Genomic DNA, 14,209 nt, shown 5'->3' on the forward strand with positions numbered 1-14,209 from the left:
ATGTATCCTATTACATGCGTTTTTCAAGACGAGACAATGTAATCAAATGTTTTACTTAATGAATTCCTTGATCTAGCCTAATCCACAGCTTACACATAAACATAAAGTTTCCAAAAGAAACTACACATCAACATGTGGAATCCCAGAGCAGCTGATACTGAAGTTAAACTTTGTATCCTATAAAACAGCAGGAACTTACAAAAGTTATTCCCATCACTGAAGACTCTAGCGTTCCATTATCACTCAGTAAATCAATGAACGCCTCTCAGGGCACCTCAACAGATTGGATGTTCTCTGCGGTTAATGGGGGCCAGATTGAAAGCTGAACAAAAGTTGTGCTGGCTAAAACAAAATAGTGCATTAATTAGCTAACACGCTGACTGGAAATCCTAGCAGGCCTCACAGCAAATAAACAAGTCTAATTCAGAATTCCTTTCTAAGACACATGCAAACAACTGTCACGATTAAGAAAGGATCAGCCAATTACGCAATCACATTTAAAAATACACATCCTATTAGTATGGGTAACAACGCGGCGCTGCAGTGTGGAGGAGAACGGGAAAACATTCTTTACCAAAGCAGTTAAGAAACTGAAATTGAAGAATGAAACTCTGCACACACTTGAACAAGATACCTTTCTATACGCTGGATGGGTTGGTAGATATGAACATACTGTGAGGTGGTTATCTATGATCATCTCACATTATGTGTTGTGTAAAATGCTCAAATATTAGACATTACAAAAGAGTGAAAAATAAAACACTCTGTTTTCACAAAAAACAGACATTCTGCCAAATAACCAACTCTGTGCTACTGTGTGATAGAATGTGACCTTCAATGATATGAGGGTCATTTTCATCAGGCTGCAATCATCATCATCAGATAGCCTGGCTGCCATGTCTCTTTGTTTTAAATAGGGCCCGACTGATACTGCATTTCTGAGGCTGATGCAGATATTAGGCAGTATATCAGCCGATAATCTTATATATACAGAATATATACATAAACACACATTTTTTGCAACGATCTCTCAAATGTAGTTATCAAACACTTGTGACAAAGATACGTAATAGAGGCAGGATATTTTACAGTTTAACAATGAACTTTATTGTATAAAATTACACCAGTGCACTGAAACAGTAAACTTCACTGGGAATTTAATCATTATAAATAACTATAAATTTTAAAAAAAAAACAAATAGAGCTCTCTCTCTACAACATATCTGTAATGAATATCAGCTTTTAAATGACTCTGGGCTTGTTTCAGGACTTTCAAATAATGTTTTGTGGGGTTTTTTTGTTTTTCATATTGTAATACAATTAAAGGACAGGTTCACAATTTTTCAAGTCTGTCTTAAAACAACAGTCAGGAGCCCGAATGAACACTGAAACAGGTTTTTCTTGCTGTAATCATTCCTCCTGTTCATACTGACCATTAGAAGATGTCTTCATAATGCACTTGCAATGGAAGTGATGGGGGACAAAATCCACAGTCCTCCTTCTGTGCAAAAAAATGTATTTAAAAGTTTATCTGAAGCTAATATGAAGCTTCAGCGTCAAAATGAGTCAAACCAAGTAGATATCTTTCAACATTACAGTCTGTTTTGTGCCGAACTTCCTATTTTTGTTACTATAATTCCACCGCAACTCAACAGGGAAACACTGAGGAAACACAAAGAGGGAATTTTATGCTAAAAACACTGTGAATGTGTCATATATCCACTTGATATGACTAAGGCTGTATTCAGACCAAATCAAGCGGTGCGGCGTACAGCCGCAGGGTTGAGCAGAGGTGTGTTGGCGTGTTTATTTGTGCTCCAGAATGTAACTGCAGTGAAACAATCAGAAAATAACCTTTTACTGATCTGATTCACCGGCTTCTTGCTACCAGCGTTCCCTCTCTTCATTCACTCTCTTGCTCGCTCGATCACAGTCTGTCTCTGTCTGTCTCTCTCGTCTTTTTTAAAATGAGTCGGGAAGCCGACAGCAAAGCCTAACTTTACTTTCAACGTTATCAAACGAAGAGAAATGTCCTCCCCTCCTCCTAGTGACGTCTTTGTACTCCCTCATGGCAGAGTTTACAGCTCTGATCAGTCTGATCCCTGGTTGTGATTGGTCATCGCAGCCTTCAGCCGCAGTGACATCAGGTTGCGTTTCTCTAAAAGTTGACCCTGGCTCAACTTTCCAGCCGCAGTCCGGTGTGGCGCCCGCATCCAAAACACACTACCCCCATTCAAATGAATGGGAGGACCAGTGTTTTCGCCTCACTGCCTGATTTGGTCTGAATACAGCCTAAATCAGACTGCTGAAACCTCATATAAGCTTCAGATACACTTTAAATGCATTTTTGCACTAAATGACTGTGTGGACACACCATGGATTTTCATCACTTATATTGAGAGCACATTTGAAGGAGATCTTTTCACAGCCAGTATGAACAGGAGGAATGATTACAGCAAGGAAAACCTCTTTCTCTGTTGATATGGACGCCTGACTGATGTTTTAAGACACACTTGAAAAACTGTAAACATCTCCAGCAGCAATACAGCTATCAAGTGGTCTCTGTACAGGTAACTGTTGTGACCTTAAATCATGTTTTTATATATGGGTGTATTTGTGATGTATTGTGCAAGGTATCTGAAATGATAGAGAACATCAAATAACTACTAAAATACACCAGAGTTGTGAAGAACTAAAATCAGACCTTTCTTATTGAGGTCTGGACACCAGGGTGTTTGGGGCGTTTCTATTAAATACAACAACTTCAACAGCAACCGCAAATGCAGCAGAGCAGCCTCCTTCAGTCACCTTCAATCCGACATGTAAACAAACATAAAGACTGTTTGTGCTGAACACGGAGAGAGAATCAACAAGCCAGAGAAATGACACCAGCTGTACTTTACTGGTACCAAATCGATTCAGCACAAAAATCCAATGAATAGCAAAACAAGCTCAGTATTTCACAGTCTGTGTCTGTGTGTGTGTGTGTGTGTGTGTGTGTGTGTTTGTGTATTTGAAGCAGAGACAGGTAAAGAGACATGAAAATGTTGTGATGCCAGCAAGCTACTACATCTGCCCAAAGCTACAGCTATTACAGTACATATGTATAGTTAACCATAATCAATGCTAATGCATAGTTCATTTGGAAAGCTCACCTCAGGGATGTTACCAGTTAAACCCTCAGTAAACAAGGCTTCAAATTTAGTCTCAAGTCTGGTCTAAGTTACCATAGAAACGTATGTGTGCTTGAAGTCTCAGGTTTGTGTATCAAAGACATGAACATGCACTTCTTAAACCAGACTTGATTTAATTTGAGCATATAGCTCTGAGTTGGCTTTTTTAAACAGTTTAATCCTGGTTCATTCAAGACAGCTTTCTGTCCTGAGTCATCTTCATGAAACACCCCTCTGGTGTGGAGCTCCACAAAATATCTGCATTGGAGATACAACGTGTACTAAATCTTGTTTACCAAGCCCAGTTTGAGTCCTGAAATACACACTTCATATAAATATATTTTTACTGTTTTTTTTTGTTTTTTTTTGATGAAATCCTTCCAGGCTTCTCCTGCAATAGTACTTGCAATGTTCAGCAGTGTTCAACAAGTCACAACTTGACCAGTTGATTAATGACTGTCAATCACACATTGAAACTCATGTTTGTGATGAACAGTTCAGAACTAAGTGTTGTCAAACAGGAATAAAGATGAGAAACAGCAGGGAAGCATTTACTCTCAGTTACTTTCTATGAACTGATAGCACTGACATCAACACTATCAACAGTCATGATTTTGAATGTCCTGTAGCTTTAAGACAAAGCAGCTGGGCAGGCGTGTGGTTAATCATAATGTCAAGATCAGGATCACTGGGACAGATGAGCAGCTGATATTAAAACCATAAAGATCATTTGTATCATCTCTCCCTGTGAGTTTCACAGTAACTAATCCAAAAGATGCCCCTGCCTGTAATTGGTCAATAGCAGAAGGTGCGGCTACATCATGACGCTAACAGGGGAGGGTCACAACAACAGTATCAGGCTGCACTTTGGAATGTCAAAAGTCCCTTGACAACAAACTGGTAAAACCCTGCTCGTGGGACTGAACAGGCAGCGCAGTGTGTACAATGGAGAATAAAAGGGAGAGTGTAGCGTGGCAGGCAAGTATTTGACCTTCTTATCAAGTAGACTAGGCCAAGTTCTTACAATATCCCTGTGAATTCAGATTTCAAATGTAGTCATAATGGAAGAAAAGTACAATAAGCCAATATTAGTTAATTAATTTAGCTACAAAATGTTGTCTTGTAACGCCAACTTACTTCTACTGAAGATCATTGATGTTCGATAAAATCTTCCCTCAAAATGCTGTCCTTGTAGTTTGACTGTGACTTCTTTGCTTTCTTCTTCCAGCAGGACAACGTAGTAGTTAAGTGATTACAGCACGCCTGTAAAGGATACAGACAGACAAGTATATAAGACAGGAAAGCCCACTTCCTTCTTGGTGCTGAGCTTCTTTAAAAACTTTCATGGAGTCTTCTGAAAAAGAAAGCCTGAAAATATGCTGAGTAAACTTTATTAGATAAGGAAGTTAGTTGGTGCCACTTTCTTGGATTGCAGCACAAATCCTTTTGACAGGAGACAGTCATTGGCGTTGACAACAATACCACCACACTGTTAGACCCTTTAAGTTAGACCCTTACTTTGCACGCTGACTAAAGAATCGACTTTGCATTGAACTTTAAATCAGATCAATGTAACTTTCTAACAGCAGGCAACCCTCTGCATGGTCAGCTTTGGTTCAGTCCAACTGGTTTGACGTGTCTTGGGCTATAATGTACACACAGCAAATGCTCAACAGCTGCAGGCAGGACAGTGTGTCTGTACATTACACTGCTTTAACAGATCCCATTAAAAGACTAATGTCCACTCCTCTAGTGTCACCTTCAGCTTCTGTTATGTCCACTAGAAACTTGCAGCTTCACACACAGTTACTGCATTTTGAGCACAATCACTACCATTTGATAACTACATCATTGTGTCTGGATATTAATGACATACATTATTCTAATACACAGAATATCTATAATATCTGAGCTAGGTGAGAATGATAACCTTTCTGATTTTGTTTATTTTCTTACCATTTAAAAAGGCGTAATCCATTTATTATTCAGTATTTCCAACCTGCCGGTAAAGTTGATACGCACTCACAAACTCACAAATAATTCACTAGACAAAGTTCAGCAGCACTGCAACCCAATTCTGTTCTCAAATATCCTCCCGGAGCTCTGGTCCTCGGGGCTAGCTCCGGCTCTGAAGGGCCACGACTAACTGGTACACTCTGGCAGCAAAGCAAACACAGGTGAGTTAATGTGCACCGTTTTGTGTGCATACATACAAGCCAGCAAACTAGAGCAGCTGAGCCAGTAGTCAGTAGGGACACCACGTGAACATGAGCAAACACACACACATACAGGATGACACCCAGTCCTGTCATTATTTTACAGCGTATCCAAAGGTTGAGGACTCAACAGCCTCTGTCTGTTAGCTTTTTTTTTGTGTACCAGGCATACATGGACTATCTCAGCATTAGAGAGAGTACAATGTAGAGCACAGTGGGCAAAATGGCAGCCAGATTTTCAGGTTTGGTAACAGGATCCAACAGTGGTATTTCAGTGCTTTCACGTGAGTGCAAGTGTACACCTTTTTTGTACTTTTTGCGTGGATGTGAGCCTTCAGACCTTCTACATAATTAGGATGCAATACCTTGAGTAGTCCAACTCTAAAACAGGTTGTAAACAAATCGGAGATTGAATTATAAAAGACTGAATCATTGTTTTATATTAAAAAAGGTACACATTCAGGAGTACAAGAGAGCAGATGATGTGTTATTTCTATTATGCCTCTTGTTTCCATGACCATTCTTGAATTCAGCAATAATCTCATGCCTGTGAGAAACATGGTGAGTTTTTCTTTTTTAGTCTAACTGCTCAATAATGAGAGCCTATTACATCAAAGAATGGCTTAAGAATGAAAACATTACTGACTGATCCTCTGGTAACCAGGGTGTAATTCACTTCCGTAAGCCAAAGCACACTTTGGCAAGCCACAGAGGGGTTTGCAAACCACTGATTCAAACCGGTGTCATGCTAGATAAGCTTGCTGCTCGGCTTGCAGCTTTTGATCAGAATAAAACACACACAAAAATGCACCTCCTCTAAGACTACGAAAGCACGCCAAAAGCCTCTGAATTCACACAGGGCTCATGATTCAGAGGAATACACAGCTAAGTCCAAGAAACTTTAAAAATTCCCTTTGTAATACCATCTATCCAAACTGTAACCACATCTTCTCAATGTACATTTTAGTTTTTATGGAAGTGCTGTTTATGATAACAGATCATGTTTCATTAGCCATTATCCTTGAGTAATAATAACTCCACTGAGATTGCTGCATTACGAATGTTGCAAGAAGTCAGAAGTGTTTCATATGCAAGCTGACATTCCTAAGAGACATGATTCTGTACTTTGTTTGCACTGCACTGGTAGTTCATGAATTTTACGCAATCCTGTTTGTTCAGCATGAGCTCCCAATTAGCTTATTAAGAACTCCCAGTTCATCGGATAAAAGGACAGAGCTCTGCACAACTGAGAGGAGCACAATCAGCCATTGTGACAAGTTCATTCTGCAGACTTGGCAAACTGAATGAAGAGCCAAGTTGGAGTTTGTTTGGAGGCTAACAGCACGGTTCTCAATGAGCCACTGTCAACAGCTAGCATTAGCTGATAACAACACACACACACACACACACACACTCAAGCACAGCACAGCCCCACGATATTCAAATGCTCAAAGAACCTCATCTGAACACATCTCTGTTGTCTATCTATTTATAATCTAGCAACCACAGGAGCTTGGTTTTTTTTTCAAAATGTAGCCACTGTTCCTGTTACTTGATTTTGATGATGGGACACATTTGCCAGACACTTTTTCATTATGTGCAGTAGTGCAAGAGAACATAGCGCACTTGCTGAAAGATTCCCATGGCGATGTTAATAAACAACTCCTGGATATGCACCAAAAACTAACTTAATGAATGGCCTAACCTGCCACCAAATTAAGTATTTGAGACATACGCCTGCTCTGAAAACATTACTTCTTAGGCTGAGGTAAGAATCCCCTCAAAGACAACAGTTGGTTATTTGCCAAAAAAAAATCTGTTATTGTTAACGAGGTTACAGTTGCGCGCCATGGTGGGCGTGCATTTTTGACCAGTCGAATCCAATGAAAATGAGTGCCAATCCCATGCATCATGCCCATTCACCGTCAATCTTTCAGACTCTTTCCAAAAAGCTACCTACCTTTGTGTAGTTACAATACATTTACCAAGACCTCTCTTCCTCAGTAAGTGATGTGTATATTGTATCTGTATACAAAGCACAATAACATGACTGACCTGATTACAATCTTGCCTATCTAGAACAAATACACAATAAGCTGCAGCTCCTTTTGTCTTCCCTCTTTGAAGAGTCTGTGTCGTGTTATAGGGCGTATTATGGCTTTCAGTCAGCACTCAAAGCACTTGTTGGAACAAGTAGACGGGCCTGTGAAAGGAATGCAGAGGAATGAGCTGCTTCCCTGGTAGTTCAATAACTGACACCTGGAGCCTCCCTCAAGTCATTGTAATGTAAAATAATGCTACAGTGGCTATAGGAAAGTCTGCAAAAACAAGTTACAAACAAAGCGCCTCATGCAAATGCTCTAAAAGAACTATGAATAGATTAAGAATGAACAACTAATTTAACATTCTGGCAGTGATAAAGTGTCCTGAGAACAACAGACAGACAGAAAACGGCTACAAAGAGTCCTTCGAAAGGTTTTTTCAGTTATTCAGCCCCAGCTAATGGTACATGCTCTGTATTATCAGACAGGTGCAGGTAAGTTAGCAGTTAACAGAGGCTACACGGTAGAAAGTTAAACTCACTCTAACACAGTCTGAATACCATTATTGATATTGTTTATTCCGCCTTTTTGTGTATTTCTCCTTTCCTATTCAACACCTTAACCTAGTTCAGACAGCCAAAGATAGAAACTGTACTGACATAATGCTAATCCTTGGCTGCCAGCAACAGGTGGCTACTGTCTCTTTAGCTTTGTTAGCTCAGGTAAATTAGCAAGACGCGAGTAACGACATGCACAAATACTAACGTTACTCACCGTTTCTAGGAAGCGCTTAATTTATGTAGAAATGTATCCAAAATGACAGGAGACGTGTGTTTCCCTTGTTCTCGTTGAGCTCTGATTACTTTTGACACTTGTCGCTGCGGTCCATCACAGGGACAAAAGCAAGGCGGAACTAGCTTCACCAACCAGCTTTTGTCCCAAATAAAGTCACAACATTCACTTTCTGAAAGCGGGTGAAAACACTAATATACACAAACATCGCCTAAATTTCCCCACCAAAACGCTAAGAGCGACGTTAAATGTTGTGTTTAAAACTTCTTTGTTAACACTTTGCTGTCAAAAGGTGGAGCAAGTTAACTCGGTAGGAAGATTAAATACAGTTGCGCATGCGCACTTATTAGCAGGCTCCACTGCTAAGGACAAACCTCAGGGAACCACGTGACCACATAAGCGCTCTGAATGCTTTTAAAAAGAAGAAAAAACAAGGTTAAAGTTAGGTTGAGTTTCAATATGAATGAAAAATGCGGTACAAATTAAATGTATTATTATTAATATTATTATATCATTATTAATAATAATAATGAATTAATTAATTAATTAAAGACTGATCTCATAAATAAAGGTTTGAATGAATGAATGAATGAACGGGTTGTGAACAAAGACTGTAAAAAACACTGGGTTGTGAAAGACTGTCGTCATGGTTGCAGTCACGTGGTTTAACAAAGTTTGTCCCCTCTCACCTGATTTTACCACTATTTGAAACTATCAATTTAAAAGATAAAGGTGAAGAAAGTTTATTTGAGTCAAGGAAACCTGTGGTCTGGAATGTAAAAATATAACAAAGAAATGTAAAAAATATAAATCTACTTTTTAAAGTTATTTGTCTTATTCAATCAAATGAAAAAATGAAGATCCACAAGGAAAGCACATTGAATAGGCTACAGCCCAAATACTCAGTCATAGTTATACAACACTGCCCAAAATCTCTCTCTCTGGGAGGAAGTGGCATGTCTGGTGGCTACAAAACTGAAATTATCAAATTTTCTCTTCTTACATGAAAATTGGCATATAAATACAATTTTTGTATCAATATAACATGAATATTCAATACAAGATAATCCATTGTACAAAAATAACTCAATAAATTTAATTCACCAGTTAACCCAGTTAACATTTTGGAGAAAGTCTACCACTGTTGGAGCCAATGTAATTGCACTTTTGCAAATTCTTTATACTTTATAATTGCAAGTTATAAAGGGAAATGCTTAGACAGATGAGAAGTATCGATCCTGTGAGGAGATTTTTGGAGAATTTAACTGGTGTGAAATATGGTTCATTTGTCAGAAATATTTTTTTATATTTTGTATTTAATATTAATAGAATATTTTATATTCTTTCAGGGGCAGCTGTGGTTCAGGAGGTAGAGTGGGTCCTCCACCAATCAAAAGGTCGGTGGATCAATCCCCAGCTCCTCCACATATTGAAGTGTCTTTGGGCAAGATACTGAACCAAATTGCTCTCGGCCATCGGTGCACACTGATGGCAGCCTCTACCATCAGTGTATGTATGTATGTTTGAATGGGTGAATGTTAGTATGTGTTGTAGAGCACTTTGAGTGGTCAATAAGACTAGCAAAGCGCTATATAGGTGCAGTACGTTTACCATCCATTTACCGTTTTTAGTAATAAATAAAGAGAAATATACTGTATGTTAGTCCAATATTGAAAATGAGTGTGATTTCTCTGGATTAGACAAAGAAAATTTTCTTTCTTTGAACATACACAGAACTCACATAAAAACTCACATTTTATAAGGGGTAAGACTGGGTAAATAGAACCACAAGAGACTTTTTTCTTTTTACAAACACTGAAATGACAAAGATTTTGTCTTTCCCCTAAAACTGTTATGGGAAAATTCTATATAGAAAAAAATACTCATGGATTGATTTAAGGCCATTTCAAATGCACTGCTATGTACTTTTTTAAAGTTATATTTAATTGAAATTGATCTAATTTAACTCTGTGCTCTCTTTAAAACATGAGCAAGTCATTCATCTTTTAAGTCTGCAGAAGGCACAGCAATCAAAAGTTGGAATACTGTGATCTCTTCTGGTCATTTGCTGAACTACATGGAATGAGTGCAGTTCATGTTTTTATAGACCGTACACTGTTTACTAGAGGCACAGATTGTTCTGCCATCTACTGGACTAGTAAGGCCTTGTCACTGAGTGCAAACAAAGGGTTGATGGATAACTCTGGAAACAAAAGCCGTAGTTTTGCATTTTCCAACTTTACATATGAAGTACCTACTGTTCTGTTACTGTGATAATTCTTAATAAAACTCAAACAAAGAAGACAGAAAGACAAAAACAAATAGAGAAACTTTTTTTTCCTAAACATTTTCCACACACTAATGTTTACAGTAATCCAAGAGCAAGGCAATGATGCCAGAGCTGATAGTGAAGCAGTTCAATTCATGTAACTCAGATAAAATTTATGTGCCCTTTGTTTGCCTGGTATTAGGAAGTAAACACACCATACAGTCCTGCCCGCTGTGAGAATAACAGCCGCAGCCATTCCCAGTCTGAAGTTGTTTTCTCTGCTGAGTGAACGGCACTCCATGAGAGGAATTGTTGGGTTGCGAGGAAAAGTCAGACAAAAGCAAGCCTTGCAGTGACCTTTCGGTGGACCCAGTCTAGTCTTACTGGCCCAGACAGGGGTTCCCACCCTCTCACTGTTTTTATTTATAGTAAGCTTTCATGGTTTGATCCCAAAGTGCTGGGTCACTGGTCAAAACCCACAAGGGGTTAGGGGTTTGAGGCGGACCTCTCATTGTGAAAGTGCTGTGGTATTACAGTAAAGGACAGCTTTGGATTTTACTCAAGCATGTCTTAATACATATGATTCAAAGTTACAGTATGTTTTAGTATAATAGTTACTATGCCTATATGCTGCAGCTCAGCAAGCAAACACTGCCCAAAGAAACATAAAGAGTCAATTATGTACAACATATTGTGAGCATTCTGCATTAAAATTATTCCAAATCTCTATAAAACTGGAATAAAACCCTGACCTTTGCATCAAATATCACAAAACCTGTATTTTATAACCTTTGCACTGAAAGAGTTCATAATTGTTTTGAAGATTCTGTTCATAACCTACAAAGGACTCAAAGGTCTGGCTCTCATTTACATTTCTGAACTTTAAGCCCTTATATGGCAGAATTCAACTTTGGATCATACAATGTGTGTCTTTTCTCTTACAGGAAGACCAAATTTCTTCAGTGAAGGCCCCAACAGTCTGCCACAGTCTATTCAAATACGCTTTCCAATTCATTTACTATATTTAATTTATCTATTTTTTGCTGTTTTTGGGTGTTCCTATTTTGTCTTTCATTTTAGCACATTTGGAATTTGAGCATGAAAGTCCATTCTTGAGCTTATGAACAGTTGTTTGATAAAATAATAATAATTAATTTAAGGTCCACTTAATAGGATTATGGAGCTTTTAACCACATCTCATGGTCTTCTTTCATATACAACCACCTGTTATCCCCTGAATTAAGCCACATACAGTCCAGACCATAAGTATTTAGACAGTTACACATTTTTTGTTCTAGATTTTTTATATATATATATCTCACATACAGTTATTTTAATATTGATGTAAACTTACTCAAATTAACGCAGAGACTTTTGTAATATCCATTCTTCAACTTAATATGCAGAGGAAGAATGTGAAGGGTCTGGTGTAACAATTTTATAATCTTAATCAGGAACAAGGACAGGTTTTAGACATATGCTAATCACACACATTGTTCTTGAATAGACTTTCCATCTCCACTTTCAAGTATTTTTCCACATGGCAGATTCCGTTTCATCACGTGTAATATCCAACGTACGTTTCCTCTTAAAAGAATCATTTGCCAATCATCATCATAATCTTGCGTGGAACACCCTCATATTAAACTTAGAAACAGTGAACAAACAGAGGAAACCTGCGTCTCTGAACCCTGAGAAGGCTAACTATAAATATGATAGTTCAGCCGTTTCATGGTGAATAGAATCCACACAATACATGTGCTGTTTGATTAGTTACACCCATGTCTTCAAATCTATAATTAGTCAGCAGGATTCTATTACAGTTTTTGTCATGTCTCTTTCAGACGTTCATTTCCTGTTACAAATTTGGAGGGGCTGACCATAAATTCTATGGATGAATAAGAGGGAAATGGTGTTGAAACATGTCTGTTCAACTCATGCACCTACCTTTCAAAGTTCAGAACATTACAGATTAATAGATATCTGATGCCGCGTTGGAGTTTTATGCTGTGCTCCATTTAAAATCATGAGTCAAATATAGTGTAGCAAAAGAAACAGTGACACACTGACACATTTACAATGATAAAATAATGAATTTTATGTTTAAGTTACTTATTTGAGTAGATGTACTTGTATGCTGTATCTCTGACATAAAAGCCCAGTTTGGTAAGACAAGGATAGCTTTCTATCAGCTGAAAAATGTCTGGGGATCCTCAGATCTGACCACGAACACCAAGATCAGGATTTTCAATACCACTCTGAAGCCTGTCTTGCTATACGGAGCAGAAACCCGGAGAACAACTGTCACCGCCATGAAGAGAATCCAGACATTTACCAACACCTGCCTTGGAAGAATCCTTCAAATTAGCTGGCCAGATATTATCAGTAACCAGGAACTCTGGCAGTGAACAAGACAGCAGCCTGCAGAGGAAGAAATCCTCTGAAGACGCTGGAGATGGATTGGTCACATTCTTCACAAGCCTGCATCCAGCACCACAAGACATGCCCTCTTTTGGAATCTAAAAAAGGAAAAGAGGCAGACCAAGAAACACCTGGTGCTGTGACCAGGAGGCAGACGTGAAGAGAACTGACAGCTGGAGAAATTGGCCCAGCACCAGGATGCCTGGAGAGTCTTTGTTGGCGGCTTATGCTCAAAGTGGGGCCACAGCCTTTGAGTAAATATGTACTCTGGTTGTATTTAATACATGTATTTATTTTGTAAGTTATTTAGTGATGCTCATCTGTAGAGTGTTTTCATAATCTGCCATAACATTTTTTATTGTATAGTAGCACTGTATCTACCCTCACATGTTAAGTCAAGTAGTTGCTTTAAGGACCAGTGTGAAGGATTTAGTGGCATCTAGTGTTGAGGTTGCAGATTGCGAACCAACTGAATACACCTCTCCTCCCCCTCCTCTTCCAAGTGTGTAGGAGAACCTACAGTGGCCGTAAAAAAAAAGTGAAAGGCCGTCTGAAGAGCCAGTGTTTGGTTTGTATGTTCTGGGCTACTGTAGAAACATGGTGGTGCAACATGGTGGGCTCCATGGAAGAGGACCTGTTCCCTATGTAGATATAAAGAGCTCATTCTAAGGTAACGAAAACACTCTTATTTTCAGGCAATTATACACTAATTAAAACATACTTATGAATATTATATTCCATTCCTGCCAAGTCCGTTCCGCTACATGCCACTAAATTGTACACACTGCACCTTTAAATACTCTCTTCCATCTAGCCTGCAGAATCCATATAGGTGTATCCTGGCATGTCATTCAGTGTTTTCAGGAATGTCAGCATGTAAGCGTTTTTTAAGAGATAAACAGTTGGCATTTGTATTACAGTGCATAAAAACATAAATTATGCTGGTCATTGCAGAACAATGAGCAATATAATTTTATGATGTGTATTTTACATTCTTCAGTGGAACTGCTCATGGGTCAAGGTCAAGGAAAAAGTGAAGCAGCAAAAAAGCAAATGTAGGTTATATTTAGTAGCAAGGGTGAAACCAAGGTCCTGATAACAAGGCCACCCACTCTTTCCATGAGTCCCACTGCAGGAAGCAGACAGGAAAACAATAAGCTCATCATTGTGGACACAGAGGCTGATTAGACAGGACCGTATCATGGTTTCACTCAAACAGCAGATAAGACCAATTCCAAGCAATCCTGAAAAACAGACTGGGTGAATCATGACAATAAACCTCATTAATGACGTTTA

At 38.7% G+C, this 14,209-nt stretch overlaps 1 protein-coding gene across 1 annotated transcript in view; it reads right to left on the bottom strand.

Annotated features, from left to right (window-relative positions):
* phactr4a (phosphatase and actin regulator 4a) overlaps positions 1-8,570 on the bottom strand; it is a 32,827-nt gene extending 24,257 nt beyond the window's left edge. Inside the window, exons 1-2 of the mRNA XM_042435342.1 lie at positions 8,206-8,570; positions 4,311-4,436 (exon numbers count right to left, since the gene is read on the bottom strand). The gene's annotated coding sequence lies outside the window, so the exon portion shown is untranslated. The remainder of the gene's footprint in view (positions 1-4,310; positions 4,437-8,205) is intronic.
* Positions 8,571-14,209: the final 5,639 nt, after the last annotated feature.

The sequence above is a fragment of the Thunnus maccoyii genome, chromosome 15, assembly GCF_910596095.1.
Source record: "Thunnus maccoyii chromosome 15, fThuMac1.1, whole genome shotgun sequence".
Classification (NCBI taxonomy): domain Eukaryota; kingdom Metazoa; phylum Chordata; class Actinopteri; order Scombriformes; family Scombridae; genus Thunnus; species Thunnus maccoyii.